Genomic DNA, 21833 nt, shown 5'->3' on the forward strand with positions numbered 1-21833 from the left:
GTGCCGGCTGTGGGTACGCTGCTGGTTCTTCATCCGTAGGCGAGCGAGCTGTCGGGCTTCTTCAGCACGCTGGAGGTAGGCGGCGACGTCAAGATTCTCTTCATCGGGGAGGTGCGACAGCATGGCGTCGAAAGTCGTCGTCGGGTTCCTGACGTAAACCAGCTTGAACGGCTTGAACTGTGTTGTTTCTTGCACCGCGGTGTTGTAAGCAAAGGTTACGTATGGTAGGACGGCATCCTAGGTCTTGTGTTCGAAGTACACTTACATTGCTAGCCTGTCGGCGAATGTCTCAGGCGCTCCGTAAGACCATTCGTCAGTCGGTGGTAGGCTGTTGTCCTCCTAAGCCTTGTCTTACTGTACTGCAGAATGGCTTGGGTGAGCTCCTCTCTAAAGGCCGTTCCTCTGTTGGTGATAAGGACTTTTGGGGTTCCATGTCGCAGCAGGATGTTCTTGACGAAGAATTTCGCCACTTCGGCTGCGTTATCTTTCAGCAAAACTTTCGTTTCAGCGAAGCGGATGAGGTAGTCCGTCGCCACGACGATCCACCTATTTCCGGTTGTTAACGTCATAAAGGGTCCCAACAAATCTATCCCGATCTGCTGAAATGGTCGGAAAGTAGGCTCGATCGGTTGTAGTGATCCCTCTGGCCTTGTCGGTGGTGTTTTACGTCGCTGTCAGTCTCGGTATGTCTTGAACGTAACGGGCAACGTTGGCGGTTAGGCGCGGCCAGTAATACCTTTCCTGTATCCTCGATAGCGTCCGCGAGAATCCAGGGTGCCCACTGGTCGGATCGTCTTGTATGGCGTGCCGTACTTCTACACGCAGCGCTAAGGGAACAACAAAAAGGTAGTTGGCGCGGATTGGTGATAATTTATTATTTACCATTAGGTTGTTTAGTAGGTGGAACGAAGAGAACCCTTGCTTAAATGCCCTAGGAACAACGTCGATGTGCCCTTCCAAGTACTCGATCAGGCTTTTTAGTTCCGGGTCTGCTCGTTGCTGTTCAGCGAAGCCTCCTGCGCTTATTCTTCCAAGGAAGGCATCGTCATCCTCGTCATCTTGCGGTGGCGGGTCAATGGGGGCGCGTGACATGTAATCGGCATGAGAGTGTTTTCGTGCGAACTTGTAGGTTACAGCAATCTCGTATTCTTGTAGTCCGAGGCTCCACTGCACCAGCCGTCGTGAAGGATCGTTTATATTCGCTAACTAACACAACGCGTGATGGTCGCTGACGGCTTTGAATGGTCTGCCATATAGTTAAGGAGGAAATTTTGCTGCAGCCGAAACGATGGCAAAGCATTCCTTTTCGGTCGTAGAATAATTGCCTTCCGCTTTTGACAACGTCTGGCCAGCGTAAGGTATGAAGCGATCAAGCACATTTTTCCTATGCACTGAAACGGCACCGAGGCATAGGCTACTGAAAGGCGTCAGTATGGATTTCTGTGTCGGCGTACTCGTCGAACTGCGCAAATACTGGTTACAACAGCATGCGTCAATTGAGTTCTTCAAATGCGTTGGCCTGCGGCGTTTCCAACTTGAACTCGACATCCCATTTACTCCCATGTGTTAACGGCTCAGCGATGCCTGAAAAGTCATTGACAAAGCGCCTGTATTTTAGGCACACATCTCAAGGAATCTACGCACTGCCTTCTTGTCGATGGGCTGCTGTAACTTTGTAATAGCGGCTGTCTTCTGTGGGTCGGGCCGGACTCCGGATTTTCTGATGACGTGGCCCAAGAAAAAAAGCTCATCTTAAGCGAAGCGGCACATTACCGGCTTCAAGGTGAGCCCTGATGACTTGATGGCCTCTAGTACTGCCACAAGCTGCCTAAGGTGATCGTCGAAATTTGTGGCGAAGACGGCAACGTCATCCAAGTAAACAAGACAAGTCTGCCACTTCAGCCCTGCCAATACCGTGTCCATAACGCGCTAGAACGTTGCAGGCACCGAGCACAGTCCGAATGTCATGATCTTGAACTCACACAGGCCGTCTGGCGTGATGAAGGCGGTGTTTTCGCGATCTCTCTCATCGACTTCTATTTGCCAGTAGCCAGACTTGAGTAGCCAGACTTGATGGCTTGATGGCCTCTAGTACTGCCGCAAGCTGCCTAAGGTGATCGTCGAAATTTCTGGCGAAGACGACAACGTCATCCAAGTAAACAAGACAAGTCTGCCACTTCGACCCTGCCAATACTGTGTCCGTAACGTGCTGGAGCGTTGCAGGCGCCGAGCACAGTCCGAATGGCATGATCTTGAACTCACACAGGCCGTCTGGCGTGATGAAGGCGGTCTTTTCGCGATCTCTCCCATCGACTTCTATTTGCCTGTAGCCAGACTTGAGTAGCCAGACTTGATGGCTTGATGGCCTCTAGTACTGTCGCAAGCAGCCTAAGGTGATTGTCGAAATTTCTGGCGAAGACCACAACGTCATCCAAATAAACAAGACAGTTCTGCCACTTCGACCCTGCCAATAGTGTGTCCGTAACATGCTGGAGCGTTGCAGGCGCCGAGCACAGTCCGAATGGCATGATCTTGAACTCACACAGGCCGTCTGGCGTGATGAAGGCGGTCTTTTCGCGATCTCTCCCATCGACTTCTATTTGCCAGTAGCCAAACTGGAGTAGCCAGACTAGAGATCCGTTGAACGAGAAATATTCAGCGCCACAGAGCCGATCCAATGCGTCGTTGATCCGTGAGATGGGGTATACGTCCTTCTTAGTGACCTTTTTCAGTCGACGACGATAATCGACACAAAAACGTATGCTTCCGTCCTTTTTCTTCAGTAAGGCAACAGCTGATGCCAACGGGCTTTTAGAAGGCTGGATGATTTCGTCGCGCAGCATTTCGCCGACTTGTTCCCTGGCGGAGTGCTCTGGCGGAGTGCTCGAGCGCACTCCTCGGTTGTTATGGGATGCTTTGCTGCTGGTGTTTGTCTAATCCTCGATCACCTCATAAAGGAGTCATTGTATCGTCGGAGTAGACTTTTGAGCTGTTGCTTCTTAATCATGGGGAGACTTGGATTTATGTCGAAGTCTGGTTCCGGAATTATGGTCGTCGGTTGTAGATGCTGTAGAATCCAAGAGGACAAACGTATTGCCGGTTTTTAGAATTCCCTCGATGTAGGCGATCGTCGCGCGCTTGTTGTTGTGCTTCAACTCCTGGCTGAAGTTTGTCAGCGTCACTTCCGTTTTTCCTCCGTGCAGTCGCGCCATCCCTCTTGCGACGCAAATTTCACGGTTGAGCAGCAGACGTTGGTCACCCTTGATGACGCTTTTTAAGTCTGCAGGTGTTTCGGTGCCGACAGAAATGACAACGCTGGAGCGAGGGTGGGATGCTGACTTAATCTTCGAGCAGACTCAAGGCGTGGTGACTCCTACAGCTCTCCAGCGGTATCGCTTGATTTTCCCACAGCGCTATAGACGTCGACCTGAGGTCGATGATTGCACCATGTTGGTTCAGGAAGTCTATCCCGAGAATGGCGTCTCATGAACACCGTTGGAGGATAGCGATTGTGGCAAGGTAGGTCCTGTCTTGGACTGTAATTCTTTTAGGTGCAAATTCCAGTCAGCGCTTTTAGGTGTCATCCAGTGGTTCGAATGTGAGTGCCTTCCCATTCAGTCTTAACCTTCTTCAATTGGGCGGCGATGGGTCCGCTGATGACGGAGTAATAAGCTGCTGTGTCCACTAAGGCGCTGACTGCGTGGTCGTCGAGAAGCACGTCGAGATCGGTGGTTCTTTGTCTTGTGTTGCAGTTAGGTCTTGGCGTCAGATCACGGCTGCGTCGTGTTGAACTTAAGTTGGAACGTAGTGTTGTCAAGTCAGCTGTCGTCGATGTTTTCTTGACTTAATGGCTTTCTCGGGACGTTGGCGTCTCTTTGGCATATCATTGAGATCGTCTTTTCGGCGTCTTCGTCGGCGGCGGAGTATCTTCGTCAGTTCGACGAACAGCATCCGCACCTCCTTCGGTTGCTGGGTTTAGTTTTCCAGATATGGGCTCGCAGACCAGCCCTGGGCTGGGCCAGTGTATGGTCGTCGTTGCGGCGACAGGTAGCAGCCTGGTGACGGCGAACGGGACCCTCATCGAGGGCTCCAGTGAGCAACGGCGAGGTACTCACTTAACGGCGAACCCTCGCAGTACCATCTTCCGGTATGGGCATCGTCCGTAGACGTGGCCCGCTTCTCCGCAGTGGTAACAGAGCGTACAGTAATCAGGAGTGCGCCAGACGTCTATGTTCCTCGGGAAGTTTTGCTGGACGACGGGTGGGCGAGGTAGCGGCGACAGACGTCGGAACTGTGTCGTTACAGCGTCCTGGCGTGTGCGCGGAGGGTTAATTTGACGGCAGGCGACGGCGGCATGGGTCACAGTTCCGGCTTGCATTCGGGAAGTTCCAGTGACCGCTAGATTTCTTCTCTCACGACGTCAGCGATCGAGGCAAACTGAGGCTGGGACCTTGGGAGCACCCTCTGAAGTTCCTATCACGCGACCGCTATGATGGTCTCGCGTAGGTTGTCGGTGCCCAATGATTGAACTTCGGCGTAAATTGCTGAGCTTGTGTGGCGGTTCATTTGCCGGTTCCGCATTTCCAGAGTTTTCTCGATGCTTGTGGACTCGTGAAGAAATTATTCGGCGGATTTCGGAGGATTTCGTTTGATTCTGGGGAAAGTTCTTGCTTGACGCCATAGATGAGAAAGCGAAGCTTTCTCTCCTCGGATATTTCGGCGTTGGCGTAGCGGAACAGGCGCGTCATCTGCTCGGTGTCGATCGCTATGTTTTCGTTGGGTAGTTTAGTCGGGCTTCTAGCATAGCTTCGACCAATTATTTGTGCTTGACGCTCCTAATGGTCCGCAGGAAGCCGCTACGGAACAGATCCCATGTTGTCAAGGCCGACTCCCGGTTCTCAAACTACGTTCTGGCGGCGTCTTCTAACGCGAAGCATAGTGCTGCAGCTTGTCGTCGGAGTCCCACTTGTTGAAAGTTCCCATTCCCTCATACGTCTCCAGCCAGGTTTCCAAGTCTTCAGACGATGATCCATGGAAGGTTGGTGGTTACCGAGGTTGTTGCTGCAAAATGGGGGACGCTCGGACAGCCACTGGGGTTGCTCACTTAGGTTTGACCCAACTGGTCGTCTCGGGAAGAGGTCCGCATTCAGGTAGTAGTCCTTGCTGCCTACGGCTAGCTCGCTGGTCCTTGGCGACGTTGGTGTTGTCGTCGGGTTTCGGGCTTCTATTGCGGCTTTGCGGGGGCGTTCGGTGCATGAGCGCACTAGAACCTCCAACAGATGTCATGTGGTAGTGACTGTGACGAACGCAGCAACAAAACAGTGAATGACGAAACTAAATGATTATTTGGCGAACTTGTGCCCTCAAAAGCAAGTTGCATTTAAAGCCCAACGATAGCGGCGAACATAGTCGGGAATCGATGGAAATCTTATCAGTGGGTCAAACGCGTCGGCTTTTATACATCAGTCGTCGAATGTTCGAGAGTAATCGCTGGGACCCGCGTGTCTTCCACAAACTTCTTTACTATTCACGTCGCGCATACATGCAGTCAGATTACACAAGGTCCGGCGACAGACAGCGGATGGAACCATCCATAACATTTCAGAAACTTCCGATGCATACAGGCGCGTCCTGCGCTGTGCGACAACTTTTCTTAGGCGGTGAAACGGGGTTGCCCGGTAAAGATAAACAAGTACACGTGTCAACATGACCCTGCTTCTCTGGCAGGAAGCGGGGCTACCTGGGAGGAGCTGTGAACCACATCGGAGCTGTAGAAAATTCTTCAGCTTAAAATCTTCAACAAATTTCGGCTGCCCTCCTACTGTGCAGCAGTTTAATTCTTTGTAAACCCGATTGTCAACATACCACTTGCACACTCTCACCGGGTCTTACCGTCTCAATCCCCACACGCTAAGACAAGGCAACGTCTTTTATGTCTGGCTCGGATGCCAAGAAGCTGGAATGCAAGTTGCGAAAAAATTAGTACCCATTACTCGGTTTGTTTTCGTACAATATGATACATGTGCAAGCATTCCTCATTGTTTGTTTTACAAGTTGCGCAAGGTCAAAAGCGCTGAGGTAGCTTTTGTGCGACGCCACTCGATAGCAGTTTTTTTTTATTTAGTTACCCATAACTGCTACACGTGTCCATAATTACTTTGTTTGGCACAAAACAACGGACACAAGAAAGACGACCAGGACAAGGCGCTACTCTCAATTGACATAATTTTATTGTGTTACTCCTTTTGTAGAGAGCAGAATCTAGCAGAACATGCGCAGTGAGCACCATGTGCAGGAAGCAGCAACATCAGAGCACCAGAACGCACTCATGCGACAGAATCCAAAAACCAATATTCAGCGATGTACAAGGTTAAAGAAGGCACACTAATGCACTGTGGCCCCAATGACTGTATGAAGAAAGCTTCCGATAACTCTCGGGCGCTGGTATCCCAGCTATTTTTTTTTTCAAAATCTCACCAACTAGCCTGCCAACGCATTGTGCTACACTGGTGATGCACAAAGTGGTAACTTCCAGACTATGTAAATCATGATGTTTTTTCAGGTATTTTTTCATGCGTATTGTTTGTAGCTTCGTTGCTATTACTCGGGTTTTGTGTCAACGTTTTCTGACCCATTCCTTATTTGCTTATGAGTTTTATTTAGTTGTGTATAATGAACCCGATTATCTACTTGAATTTTTTATTCCCACTGAGTGTCAGTTCGTTGTTTCTTTTGTTTTGCTTCAATGTTTCGTGACTCCTCCCTGCTTTTGCCGCCAAAAGGCGGCGGGCAGTATTATGTATATGAAGTAAAAGCGTTCTTGAATGCGATAAAGTGTGCGCACAGTGCCTAAGTGACCGGAGGTAGGGTCATCGTGCATAGCCTGAAGGATTGCTGGCCGGAGACGCTCCGGCACCACTAGAAGGAAGCGTGCACCCGTGCTTGAGTAGTTCCTTTTGTACAGGAGCCCGTCACGTAGACAGTAGCTGCTTGTTGCACTTGAATGGGCAGAAGTGAAGAGTGGCTCCAATTTGGTGTCTGTCCGTTGTTCTGCTTTGAACGCATCGATATCTGGAAAAGCGGGTGTCACAGAAGCGACGAGATGATCAAAATCGTCTGCGTCGCAGTCCGTCGTGGCAAGCGGCATACGGGAAAGGCAGTCTGCGTCAGCGTGTTTTCGGCCACTCTTGTAGGAAACAGTGAAGTTATATTGATACGTGTACTTATCTTTATCGGGCGACCACGTTTCGCCGCTTAACAAATGCAATCGCACAGCGCGGGACGCGCCTGCATGTATCCGACGTTTCTGGAAAGTTATCGATGCTTCTACCCGGCTGTCTGTTGTCGCCGAACCTTGTCTTATCTGATTTCATCGCGTAGCGCGAATGGTGTAGAACTTTGTGGAAAGCACGCGGGTCCAAACGATTAGTCTGGAACATTCGACGACTGCTCTATAAAAGCCGACGCGCTTGACCCGATGAGCAGTTTTCCGACGATCGCCGACCGTGTTCGCCGCTATCGTTGTGCTATAAGTGTAGCCTGTTTTTGTGGGCACAGGTTCGCCCAATAAAAGCTAGTTTTGTATTCCACTGTATTGCTTCTTTCTTCACCATCACTACCACGTGACATCTGGTGGAGGTGCTTTTCGTCCATGTACAGGACGCCCCCGACAAGCCGTGATCCCAGCCCAGACCACAAACAGAACACCAACGTAGTCCCGGACCACCGAGCAAGCCGCCGTCTTCAACAGCTGCCCCCGGAGCACGGACTTCTACGTGAGAAGACCAAGAAGATTGTGGCCAAGGCAACCGCAATGGCAGCCCCAGCGTCCCCCATCGTGCTGCAGCAGCCCAGGGAACCACCAACGTTCCGCGGTTCCACATTTGAGGACCCGGAAACCTGGCTGGAAACGTATGAGAGGGTCGCTACGTTTAACAACTGGGCAAGCGACGACAAGCTACGACATGTCTATTTCGCATTGGAGGACGCCGCCAAGACGTGGTTCGAGAATCGAGAAGCCACCTTGACGACGTGGGACCTCTTCCGATGCGGCTTCCTGCAAACATTTCAAAGCGTCGTGCGAAAAGAGCGAGCCCAAGCTCTACTGGAGACAAGAGCGCAGCTGCCGAATGAGACGATCGCGATTTTCACTGAGGAAATGAGCCGTCTGTTCCGCCACGCCGACCCAGAAATGTCCGAGGAGAAGAAAGTACGTCTACTGATGCGTGGTGTGAAGGAGGAACTTTTCGCCGGGATGGTAAGAAGCCCACCGAAGACCGTCGAAGAGTTTCTTCGTGAGGCGACGAACATCGAGAAGACACTCGAAATGCGGAACCGGCAATTCAACCGCCGTACAAGCTCTATCCCCTACGCAGGAATTCAATCACTGGCCACGGACGATCTGCGCGAGACCATCAGGGCCATTGTGCGCGAAGAACTGCGCAAGGTCTTGCCTTCGTCGCAGCCTCAAGTGGCTTCGATCGCCGACATCGTAAAAGAAGAGGTGCACCGATCGCTTGGAGTTCCTGAGGTGCAACCAGAACCACCGCAGCCACAGCCGCAAGCGATGAGCTACGCCGCCGTCGCCCGCCGTCAAGGTCCCTTTCCACTACCGCGCCAGGGCCCCGTAACGCCGCAATTCCGTCGACCACCACCGCCGCCGCCAGCACGCCCACCCGTCGCCCAGCGCAGCTACCCGAGGAAGACTGACGTTTGGCGCGCTCCTGACCACCGCCCGCTCTGCTACCACTGCGGAGAGGCAGGTCACGTCTACCGACGATGCCCATACCGGGAGATGGGACTCCGAGGGTTCGCCGTGAACGCGCCGCGACCACAGATTGGCGAACGACCTCGCGATATCGCCGACTACCTCGCCGCCACTCAGTGGAGCCCTCGACGACCGTCCCGTTCGCCGTCACCAGGCCGTTACCTGTCGCCGCAGCGCCGACCATACACTGGCCCAGCCCGGGGCCGGTCTGCGAGCCCATATCCGGAAAACTAAAAGCAGCAACCGATGGAGGTGCGGTTGCTGTTCGTCGAACTGACGAAGATCCTCCGCCGCCGACGAAGACGCCGAAGAAACCATCTCGACGACATAATAACGACACGCCGCCGTCCCGAGGAAGTCGGGAAGCCAAGACTGCACCGACGAAAGACGACTTCACGACGCGACGTACTAGCTTCAATTCAACACGACGCAGCCGTGATCCGACGCCAAGACCCAACTGCAACGCAAGACAAAGAACCACCGACCTCGACGTGCTTCTAGACGGCCACGCAGTCACCGCCTTAATCGACACAGGCGCCGATTTCTCAGTCATGAGTGGACACATCGCCGTCCAGATGAAGAAGGTTAAGACTGCATGGGAAGGCCCCCAAATTCGGACCGCTGGAGGGCACCTCATTACGCCGACTGGAATCTGCACGGCAAGAATTACCATTCGTGACCGGACTTACCCTGCCACCTTCGTTATCCTGCAACGGTGTTCACGAGACGTCATTCTCGGCATGGACTTCCTGGACCAACACGGCGCAATCATCAACCTGAAGTCGAAGTCAATAACGCTGTCGGAAGATAAAGCGATACCGCCGGAGAGCCCTCGTAGTCACCACGCCTTGAATGTGCTCGAAGACCAAGTGAGCATCCCGCCCCGCTCCAGAATTGTTATTTCGGTCGGCACCGAAATACCCGCTGACGTAGAAGGCGTCATCGAAGGCGACCAACGTCTACTGCTAGACCGTGAAATTTGCGTCGCAAGAGGGATCGCTCGACTGCATGGAGGGAAAACTGAAGTGTTGCTGACAAACTTCAGCCAGGAGTTCAAGCACCTCAACAAGGGCACGACGATCGCGTACATCGAGGAAATTCTGGAAACAAGTAATGCGTTTGTCCTCTCGGATTCCGCCGCATCTACCCCGACGACCATGGTTCCCGAACCAGACTACGACACTAATCCAAGTCTCCCAGTGATTAAGCAACAGCAGCTCAGAAGTCTGCTCCGACGATACAAAAGCTGCTTTTCGACGACATCGAGGATTCGACAAACACCAGTCGCCAAGCATCGCATAATCACCGAGGAGTACGCTCGACCACTCCGCCAAAGCCCTTACCGAGTTTCGCCGCGAGAACGCGAAGCTATAAGAGAACAAGTCGACGAAATGCTGCGCGACGACATCATCCAGCCGTCGAAAAGCCCATGGGCATCCCCTGTTGTCCTGGTGAAGAAAAAGGACGGAACCCTACGTTTCTGCGTCGATTATCGTCGTCTGAACAAGATCACGAAGAAGGACGTATACCCCCTTCCACGGATAGACGACGCATTGGATCGGCTCTGCAACGCTAAGTATTTCTCCTCGATGGACCTCAAGTCTGGCTATTGGCAAATAGAAGTCGACGAAAGAGATCGCGAAAAGACCGCCTTCATCACCCCAGACGGCCTCTACGAGTTCAAGGTTATGCCATTTGGACTGTGCTCGGCGCCTGCAACGTTCCAGCGCGTGATGGACACGGTTTTAGCGGGATTGAAATGGCAGACCTGTCTCGTTTACTTGGATGACGTCGTTGTATTCGCCGGAAATTTCGACGATCACCTTAGGCGGCTTGCCACAGTACTAGAGGCCATCAAGTCATCAGGGCTCACTCTGAAGCCAGAAAAATGCCGCTTCGCTTACGACGAGCTTCTGTTCCTAGGCCACGTCATCAGTAAATCCGGAGTACGCCCCGACCCCCAGAAAACAGCTGCCATCGCAAAGTTCCCGCAGCCCACCGACAAGAAGGCAGTGCGTAGATTCCTTGGCATGTGTGCCTACTACAGGCGCTTTGTCAAGGACTTTTCACGCATCGCCGAGCCGTTGACACGTCTAACTAAATGTGATGTTGAGTTCAAGTGGGAAACGCCGCAGGCCGACGCATTTGAAGAACTCAAACGACGCATGCAGTCGCCGCCGGTACTTGCGCACTTCGACGAGTACGCCGACACAGAAATCCATACTGACGCCAGTAGCCTAGGCCTCGGTGCCGTTCTAGTCCAGAGGAGAAACGGAGTCGAACAGGTGATAGCTTACGCTAGCCGGTCGCTGTCAAAAGCGGAAGGCAACTATTCTACAACCGAAAAGGAATGCCTCGCCATCGTTTGGGCTACAGCTAAATTTCGCCCTTATCTTTATGGCAGGCCATTCAAAGTCGTCAGTGACCATCACGCGTTGTGTTGGCTAGCGAGTATAAAGGATCCTTCAGGACGACTGGCACGGTGGAGCCTCAGACTACAAGAATACGACATCACTGTAACCTACAAGTCAGGACGAAAACACTCCGATGCCGATTGCCTATCACGCGCCCCCATTGACCCGCCGCCGCAAGATGACGAAGATGACGCCTTCCTTGGCATGATAAGCGCGGAAGACTTCGCTGAACAGCAACGGGCAGACCCGGAGCTAAAAGGCCTGGTGGAATATTTGGAAGGGCACACCGACGTTGTCCCCAGGGCATTTAAGCGCGGATTATCTTCCTTCACGCTTCAAAACAATCTCCTCGTGAAGAAGAACTTTTCACCAGTCCGCGCCAACTACCTTCTTGTTGTCCCGTCAGGACTTCGTCCAGAAGTATTGCACGCCCTACATGACGATCCGACCGCTGGACACCTCGGTTTTTCCCGGACACTGTCGAGGATACAAAAAAAGTATTATTGGCCGCGCCTGACCGCCGACGTCGCCCGTTATGTCAGAACATGCCGAGACTGTCAGCGACGCAAGACACCGCCGACAAGGCCAGCCGGATTACTACAGCCAATCGAGCCTCCTTCCCGACCATTCCAGCAGATCGGGATGGACTTGCTGGGACCCTTTCCGACGTCAACAACCGGAAATAAGTGGATCGTCGTGGCGACAGACTACCTCACCCGCTTCGCTGAAACTAAAGCACTGCCGAAAGGTAGCGCAGCCGAAGTGGCGAAATTCTTTGTCGAAAACATCCTGCTTCGACATGGCGCCCCAGAAGTCCTCATCACCGACAGAGGAACGGCCTTTACAGCGGAGCTCACCCAAGCCATTCTGAAATACAGTCAGACAAGGCACAGGAGAACCACGGCCTACCACCCGCAGACGAATGGTCTTACGGAGCGGCTGAATAAGACCCTCGCCGACATGCTAGCGATGTACGTCGACGTCGAACACAAGACCTGGGATGCCGTCCTGCCGTACGTAACATTCGCTTACAACACGGCGGTGCAAGAAACAACACAGATCACGCCGTTTAAGCTGGTTTACGGCAGGAACCCGACAACGACGCTCGACGCCATGCTGCCCCACGTCACTGACGAAGAGAATGTTGACGTCGCTAGCTATCTCCAGCGAGCCGAAGAAGCCCGACAGCTCGCCCGCCTACGGATCAAGAACCAACAGAGGACCGACAGCCGACACTACAACCTCCGACGACGCTTTGTTGAGTACCAGCCCGGCGACCGTGTTTGGGTTTGGACCCCGATACGCCGACGAGGACTCAGTGAGAAACTACTCCGACGCTATTTCGGACCCTACAAGGTCATCCGACGTATTGGCGCTCTGGACTATGAGGTCGTGCCAGACGGCATCTCGCATTCACAGCGGCGCCGCGCACGATCTGAAGTGGTCCACGTGGTGCGCCTTAAACCCTTTTACGGACGCTGACGAACTTCGTCATTTTGTTCTTTTCTTTGCTACGAGTGCTTTTGTTTATTACCTTCGTTTGTTTGCAGCATCGGGTCGATGCTTTTTAAGAGGGGGGTATTGATACGTGTACTTATCTTTATCGGGCGACCACGTTTCGCCGCTTAACAAATGCAATCGCACAGCGCGGGACGCGCCTGCATGTATCCGACGTTTCTGGAAAGTTATCGATGCTTCTACCCGGCTGTCTGTTGTCGCCGAACCTTGTCTTATCTGATTTCATCGCGTAGCGCGAATGGTGTAGAACTTTGTGGAAAGCACGCGGGTCCAAACGATTAGTCTGGAACATTCGACGACTGCTCTATAAAAGCCGACGCGCTTGACCCGATGAGCAGTTTTCCGACGATCGCCGACCGTGTTCGCCGCTATCGTTGTGCTATAAGTGTAGCCTGTTTTTGTGGGCACAGGTTCGCCCAATAAAAGCTAGTTTTGTATTCCACTGTATTGCTTCTTTCTTCACCATCACTACCACGTGACAATATTCCTGCAACCTTAAAGCCCAGCGCGCAAGGCGACCACAAGGGTCGCGAAGGTTCACGAGCCAGCACAGGGAATGGTGGTCTGTGACGACTTGGAATGGGCGTCCGTACAAGTACGAGCGAAATCGCTGAACCGCAAAGATTACAGCGAGGCATTCTTGCTCTGTCACCGTGTAATTCCGTTCAGGTTTGCTTAATGAGCGGCTTGCATAAGCAATCACGTGCTGACGGTCGTCATAGCGTTGTACCAATACGGCACCCAGACCAACGCCACTAGCATCTGTGTGGATTTCTGTCGGCGCAGTAGGATTGAAGTGGCGAAGGATAGGTCGGGAGGTTAACAGGAACTTCAGCTGACGAAATGCAGAATCGCACTCGGGTGTCCACTCAAACCGTGCGTCTTTATGTAGCAGATTTGTCAGAGGATAAGCGACGTCAGCAAAACCAGGAATAAATCGGCGAAAGTAAGAGCAAAGACCCAGAAAACTACGAAGTTGCTTCACTGACTGCGGTGCACTGAATGCCTCGACAGCTGCCGTCTTGAGGGGATCAGGCCGGATACCGTCTTTGTCAACAAGATGACCCAGCACAAGGGTTTGACGGTCACCAAAGTTACATTTCTTGGAGTTCAGAACCAGGCCAGCGTTTTTGATGCAGTCGAGGACAATATCCAGGCGCGTATTGTGCTCATTGAATGTGCGCCCGAATATTACAACGTCGTCAAGATAGCACATACAGATGTTCCACTTTAACCCACGCAGAATGGTGTCCATGAACCTTTCAAAGGTTGCTGGAGCGTTGCCCAACCCAAATGGCATGACATTGAATTCGAATAATCCATCCGGGGTTATGAAGGCTGTTTTCTCCTTGGCTGCCGGGTGTATCGGGATTTGCCAATATCCTGAGCGCAGGTCCACTGAAGAAAAATAAGAGGCCGAATGCAGGCAATCAATTGCATCATCAATCCGGGGCAGGGGGTAGACATCTTTCTTAGTCACGGCGTTTAATCTTCGATAATCGACGCAGAATCTCCAGTTACCGTCTTTCTTTCTGACAAGTATGACCGGAGCTGCCCAAGGACTCGAGGACTCTTGTATTATTCCATTTTTCATCATGTCACTCACTTGTTCCCCGATTATCATCCGCTCGTTAGGCGACACACGATAAGGCTTTTGCCTGATCGGGCGCGCAGATCCTGTATCGATAGTATGGCGTGTTCGTGACTCGGGAATCGAGAACGCTTTGTCCGGCTGCGCAAAGTCAAACACTGACAGATGCTTAGAAAGCGTATCCACCAAGGTATGGCGCTCCCTTGTGCTGAGTGACTTGTTTATCATAGACAGAAGCTTTTTGTCGGAGACGTGGCGAAGGTCAGCAAGTTCACACGGCGGATCTGTTAGTACGGCAACGGACGAAGACGTGTATTCTGTAAAGTAGGCGAGTTTCAAGCCGTCTGGAAGCAGGACGGGTTCTGCCGAGCAGTTGGCCGTCCACAAGCCAGCACGCCCGTTGCCGATGGATACCACACAATGAGGGACAAAAATGTTCTTTTTCATACAATTTAGATGCATTGGCTCTACGGAGGCATCGAAACTGTCTGGAACTTCACCGCGACACACAACCGGCACGCACACAGAGGTGGACGCAGGCACAACAGTATCTGCAGATACACAAAGTTCACCTTGACTGCAAGTCTCCTCTAAGAGCCCGGACGAAACATGGCCATCGACGCAAACTTCCCCCGTGCGACAATCGACGGTCGCACCACACTGTCGCAAAAAGTCGATGCCCAAAATCACTTCGTGTGTCGATCGGGGAATAACTACAAACTCCGTCGCGAAAACTCCACCAGCCAAGGATACGTCAGCAGTGCACACACAAACAGGGCGCAACGACTCGCCGCTCACTCCACAAAACGTTGCAGCCTGGTCCCACCGAAATACAACTTTACGCCCCAACCGACCTTTAAAACTGAGACTCATTACGGATACAGTTGCTCCGGTATCCACTAAAGCCATTGTAGGAACACCATCAACAAGCACATGCACTTTGTTCTTAATCATAGCAACTGCAGGGGGCATTTCTGTCGATAGCACGTGTCGAGCGACCTCACCCCCATCGGCCGCGCTAGCTAGTTTTCCGGTTGTGAAGGCGAGGCGGAGCGGCGCACTGGCGATGGAGATTGACGTAAACGCGGTGCACGAGAAGTCGGTGGTGGCGTCAAACTCCTGTCAGATGCCGGCGAGCGGCTCCGGAAGCTTCTCTGCCAGTAATCGTTGCCAGAAGGGACGCCAGCTGACCAAGAGGTGGTGTACGGCTGTTGAGTTGTCCTCGTAGGAGGTGTGGGCCTTGTTGAAGATCCGGATCGACCATTCCACGTTGTTGGGCGACGATTGCAAAACCTCGCTATGTGGCCCGCGACACCGCATTGGAAACACACCGGCAGATGCCTCAAATTGCGATGTTCTTCCATGTAGTCGCGCATGTTGCTGTCGACTGCATAGACAGTAGGTGGGTGACATTCATCATGGCTAGGCATCGGCCGTTGGGAGGCGTGCGTGCGGCGTGGGCGTTGGTCGTAGTCATGACCTTGATAGCTCATGGTCCCTCTCGTTTGTGGGGTAGACCTATACTCGATGGTCGCTGAGTTCACCGTGGGTTGCCATGATGTCGAAACGGCCGTGTTTCTAATCTCGTGTGGTGAGTATGCGCCAGTGATGCCGGGTGTGCAACGGTACATCTCTTCCTGATGGAGCAACTCTTCGCGAACGATCTGCCGTATAGTGGATGGAAGGTCAACACACGAGCTCGGGTCTACACTTGCCACCGTCGTGACATTAGCCAGGCGACCAAACTTCGGTATTATCCGTCGCATCTTCAGCGTCTCAAAGGTCCTGCAGTGGCGAATGACGTCAGACACGGAATCCAAGCTGTCCTTGCCGATCAAAAAATTGTAGACGTCTTCGGCTATTCCTTTCAACAAATGTCCAACTTTGTCATCTTCAGACATTTGAGAGTTGACTATCTTACACAGTTTCAGCACTTCTTCAATATAAGTCGTACAGGTCTCGCCGGGAATCTGAGCTCTTTGCGAAAGCGTCTGTTCAGCGCGTTTTTTTTTTGCGCTAGAGTCTCCGAAACACGCTCTGAGCTCCTCGACGAAAAGCTCCCATGAAGTGAGCGTATCTTCGTGATTCTCATACCAGACGAGCGCTGTGTCGGTGAGGGAAAACACAACATTGGACAATTGTGCGGTCGAGTTCCAACCGTTAGACCGGCTCACCCTGCGGTAGTTCGTGAGCCACTCGTCGACATCTTCTCCGGCTTTTCCTCCGAAAGTGAGTGGCACCCGGTAGTATTGCCACGGAACACCAGGTGTTGGCCTTGAAGCCGCGTCAGATCCTTCGGGAATCTGGCAGGCGTATTCAGGCATGGCAGGGGAGGGTGGCGGAAGTCCGGCAAGTCGACGGCTTCGGCGAAGTTGTAGCAGCGTAGGCTCCGTGGTTACGAGGTGTACCCCGCACCTCCACCAATTTGTTACAAGCACGGGGAAAAGGGGTTTATTTAGGCGTGCGAGAGCAGGAATGGCAGGCTACGAAGAACAGGAATGGCCGCTGCACAGTCTTCGTTCTCCTCTTCCCCTCTCTTCTTGATCCCCGCGTCCCTTTGACGCGTTTGGACGTAACAATATCATACCATAAATGAGAAAGAAACGGCGTTTCCTCATTAGGCCGCAAATTTTATACTCCTCCAATCGCACATTATTTCTGCAGGGCGTACTAGCCTTTACAAACCTTAGTGCTATAGCAAGTCGTCCTCCAGGCTCCAGGAGTTTCTCGAATGCTTGTCGGCCATGTGAGGTCGTCTGCGACAAAGCTCAATATCTTGTCAAAGAGCTGCGTCGTCACGCGAAAGAACTTGTAGAAAAATCCGCGGTCGCTCTCACGCATCTGTTGCATCTGCGAAAAATGGTGCATTATTACCTAATGAACGCCCGTGCAATGCTGCGTAAAAGCGCAGGTATCGGGAGCTGCACACTTTTCACTGAGACACAGGCATAGTCAATAGACGTGATTCAGTTTACCCCCTACTTTGTTTATATGTTTGAATACAAACAATGTGTCGGCAAAACAGGGCCGCCAGTGACCGTTTCATTAAACAAAAATGGTGCGGCGACTGCCAGAAAACTTCCGAACGCAGTCGCAAAGCGTTTTAACCTGACTGGTGCCAATTTAGTTACATCACACTATATGTTGTAGATTCACACTTTTGAGCGACAGAAAATATATTTGCTCATATCTGATCTACAAAGTTAAACATGACAACCAACACGTATAATACGGTGTTCTTGAATCCATGTGCCATACTAAAAGCACAAATATACTATTTATAGCAGTCCTCAACATTTATGCAGGGGTGTGCTAATACGGAATAGTAGATTTAGAATCGAATATCGAATCAAATCAAGGAAAAAAAGCTGCATATCGAAGCTGGAAAGAATCCAAAGAAAAGCCGCATGTTTCATAATGTCCAACTATCGATCATCAGAATTGCGACATCACCTGTAACTCCTCCTCTTTCACAGTGACGTAGAGTGGCACGATTAAAGTTTCTTTATTTAATGCACCATAAGTACTTTAATTTTAACTCTGAGCTATACTTCAAGCAGCGGTTCTGGCGAATAGTAAGATGTAGTGATCAAGGTCAATTTACGCCGGTAATGAGACGTATACACACCTTCAAGTACTCTTTCCTTCCTAAAACAACAGAAGAATGGAACTTTCGCCGCGAGAAATTGGGATTGCAGGAAGCCCGAAATCAACTCGAAGAATATTTGTTAAAGCATCTTTCAATCGAAGCAGCTGACCAGTTTGAAAGTTGTCCACGTTGTGCACGTCATCCAGCCGTCCGCTCCCCTAAACCGAACGGAAAATCATTGCAGTTTCCTAGTTTGTGTGAGTGAGAACGCCGAGTTGTTTTTGAGCTTGTCTGTTAATTTTTGAAAATTATCTACAGCCTGTGCTTACGGATACTGCAAATGTAGACTTCTAAACGTGTGGCTATTGATAAGTACCTTGGGGCTTTCTTTTTTCTCACACATTGGCGGCAATGCGTCTCAACGTAGCAGCAGTGACTATATTTGAAATTATTATGAGCATCGTTGAACAGTGTTCCGCACAATATTAACGATATACCAATGTGTGCTATTTTTTAAAATGTTTAAGCGTCTACGAAGAGTCTGTTAAGCGTTACTTATTTTATTTGTCAGCTGCCTATCCTAGTGTTGTTTATTACTTTTTTCCACCCTTTATCGGCCCTCGCTGGCTAACAGTATAAATAAATAAATAAATAAATAAATAAATAAATAAATAAATAAATAAATAAATATCTTATGGCACAAAATTTATTACAAATGCTAATCCTTACAAATTTCGTGCAAGAAAAGAAGGTGCTACAGAAGCGTTATATATACAGTATGGTCTACTGTTAATAATGAAGGCAGCTCCAAACTAGTATTCCTGCACTCGCTACACAACCATTCTAGTATATGAATGTATGGAAAATACCTCTTAGTTAATAGATTGTCTGTTGAATAGAATGAAGTACTTCTTCCCCTCTGAAGCTGAAGAATTGGTGACGGTATGTTGTAGTGCATACGCCTGCACGGGTTAGACAGACGGCTCTTGGAACGGCTTGAAGTATTGTTACCGCGTATCTAATATACGATCTGCGTGTCTTCGGCGGCTAATCAGCCCGATCTTCGCCCACGCTTTCACGCTGTCCGAAATACACCCAGCTCTTGTCGTTTCCTCTATTCGGGTACGTCACCTTATCGTTTAGGTCGGTGTTGTGAACTTCGACGAACCTTTTACCAGCGACGCGGTGCCGTTCGGCAAATTGTGGGGCTCCGGCGCTGTGTGTGCGATCCCCGCATTACTATTTTAAGCCTTTCATTTATGCCTCCCATACGCGCCCTTAAAAACGCTGATAACCAAAGTAATTGCTGTCCTGCCGAAGATAAGTCCCCATGTCCAAACATTGGCTCCTTGTTTTACCACTGTAGATCAAAGAAAGGAAAGATGTTACTCACAGCCATATAGTAAAGTCCTCCTTCACGCCGTTGGAAGACGAACCGGGCCCACCAAGGTAGCTGCAGACGCTTTGTGCGCTCCCGCCGTCGTTGCAAGAGCAGCATCAGCTAAAGCTTCCATGTAAGAAGCAAAAGGTTCATTCTCATGTGGTACATCGAGGACAGAGAACGCTGAAGCTGGCAAACCTAGGGGATATGGATGGATGGAAAAACTTTATTTTCGTCAGAAGGCATGTCGTCAGAAGCAAAAACCTGACAGCAGCGTCCTGCGTAGTCGCGTGCAGATGCCAATTGCAGTCGCGGGCAAGCAGACACTATGGTGCGTGCAGATAAGTGAAGATGTTGACCATTGTTTTAGTATTCGTTACCATGAGGATGTGTAGATACAAACGGCGTGCATTTCTCGCCTTAAAAACAACTTAGTAGCTTTAACGTTGCTAAATTAAATAGGAAAGTATAGCCACGATGAAACTAAGGATAAACTTTCTCAAACTCAAAGACAAACGTTTCCGTCGTCACTGGTCTGTCAACCCTGTGCTGCGTGCACTGATACGCGCATGTGTGCGCGTATCGTGTGGCTCGCTGCTCTCCCATTCATCAGCCCCCTACGCACACGTACGCTTATGTGTGCGCGTAGCGAGACGCGCATCCCGTGCTGCGTGTGGTATAGGAAGGTTAGGCGGCCTTTCCTGCGTTGAGCGTTCGCTTAGGAATAATCGAGCACAGCGGAAAATGAAAGAGTGAACACGAAGCTAAGCGAAGCATGAAAGACGACGACAGCGAAGCTAGCGCGAGAAAAAAAAAAGGGAATTTCGTATGGCGAAAGCGTGAGAAGGAAGGCGTAGTGCCGCGCAAAACAGGCTCTGCAGAGGCGACCAGTACCAGATGCCACCACATCATTGTGCCGTCGTCTGTTCCCCCATGGCATGCAGAGAGCGTGTTCACCGATACCATATATGGAAACAAAGCGGTACACGATCGGAGGTCTGTCAGTGGCGGCAACCATGAATCGCGCCCACATGTCACCCAAACGTTGCCTCGTGATGAGCCAGGTAATCGCGTCGCACTTTGCTCCGTTTGCAGTTTGCCGCACGAGACAGATTCTCCGCGCCAACCACTATATAGCGAAATGCAAATATGCATACGATTCGTATTAGGGAGTACCGTAATTGTCGGTGAATTTTTACCTCCAGAAAGAAACGGTACGACCTGGGCCGAAGCCGAAGTGGGTACAGTGTCTCGCAGCGGCTTTGTACCGTCCTGCTACCGGGGAAAGACTGGGGAATGAGAGCCGACCCCAAAGGGGGGAGGGGGGGGAGGCAGTTTAACACAACGTATGAAAGCGTTAGCTGCCAAAAGGCGAAAATGGGAGAAACTGGCACGCTCGCGCTGCTGACGCAAGGGATAAAGTAATAAATTTAGTGGCCAAGTGTTAGCAAGAGCGAACAGAAGTGCTCTAGCTTGTGCAATCTGGGATGCCACTTCTACGTGCCAGTCATGTCAAAGAAGTGTAAAGCAGTGGAACGCCTTTATAAAGGAGCGCCTGGGAAACCCTTCGTCAAACAAGTCCCTTCATTGTAATGGTCGCGCAGCGCCCAGATCACACAAGAACATAGACAGAGTTATTCCTTAGTTATACCATAGAGAAAGAAAAAAAGTTGAGTGGATACCCCCGTACACCCCCAGCGGCCCAATCGACCCTAGCGCGCCTGGCGGTTGATGAGAGCAACTGGCATGCACTTCCTGTTTCGGTTTCGCTGGCGCGAAATTTGGATTACCCCTCGTAACCGACGTTGGGCTGTAGCGGAAGCTTGTCATTTCAGACCACTTTTCTTCACCCAGATGGCAACGCTTTTATTTGTCGCTTTGATTTAGCGATTCATTATTTTGTCTAGTTCAATATTTGGTGTGAATTGAGGTCGTGACGCAATTTTTATTTCGATTAAGTTGTAACAGATGGAGATAGAGGTAATCATAATTCACTACGGCTTTATCCATCGCGCTTGTCTTCTGTGTTTTGGTACAAGCGCTCATATGTATCAAAGAGACAGAGTTTCCGCAGTGTTTTTATTCCAAGGCAAGATAGGCTTCTTCTGGGTTCTGCCGTCGTCAAAGTACCACGACCCACAGCAGTAGCTGCCGTAGCTTGTACCGCCGGACGGCATGGCATCAGCACGGCCTGAAAATGTCAATAAGTGCACGCTTCGTTAATTACCAAAAACATATGTACACGTCATAACTGTACCAGGAAACCACTTTGAATGAATAACGGACCGATGCACAATATAAAACCACCGACACATCCTGACCTCTGACCCATATAACTCGTACTTACAGGGATAAATGTTAAGACCCCGTACAGGGGTGTTCAAAAGTTCCCAGAAAGCCATCCTATATAATCCCATGGCATCGCGGCCTGTGAAATTTTGGACACCCCTGTACGTACTCAGTATAAGGAGTACATTGGTAGGCAATATTGTACTTCACATAAGCATGATAAAGTTACATTCGAAACGTCCAAATACGAGCCCTTTGTTCAAATGCGCGCCACGCCACGCCTA

This window comes from Dermacentor andersoni, chromosome 4 (assembly GCF_023375885.2).
Source record: "Dermacentor andersoni chromosome 4, qqDerAnde1_hic_scaffold, whole genome shotgun sequence".
Taxonomy (NCBI): domain Eukaryota; kingdom Metazoa; phylum Arthropoda; class Arachnida; order Ixodida; family Ixodidae; genus Dermacentor; species Dermacentor andersoni.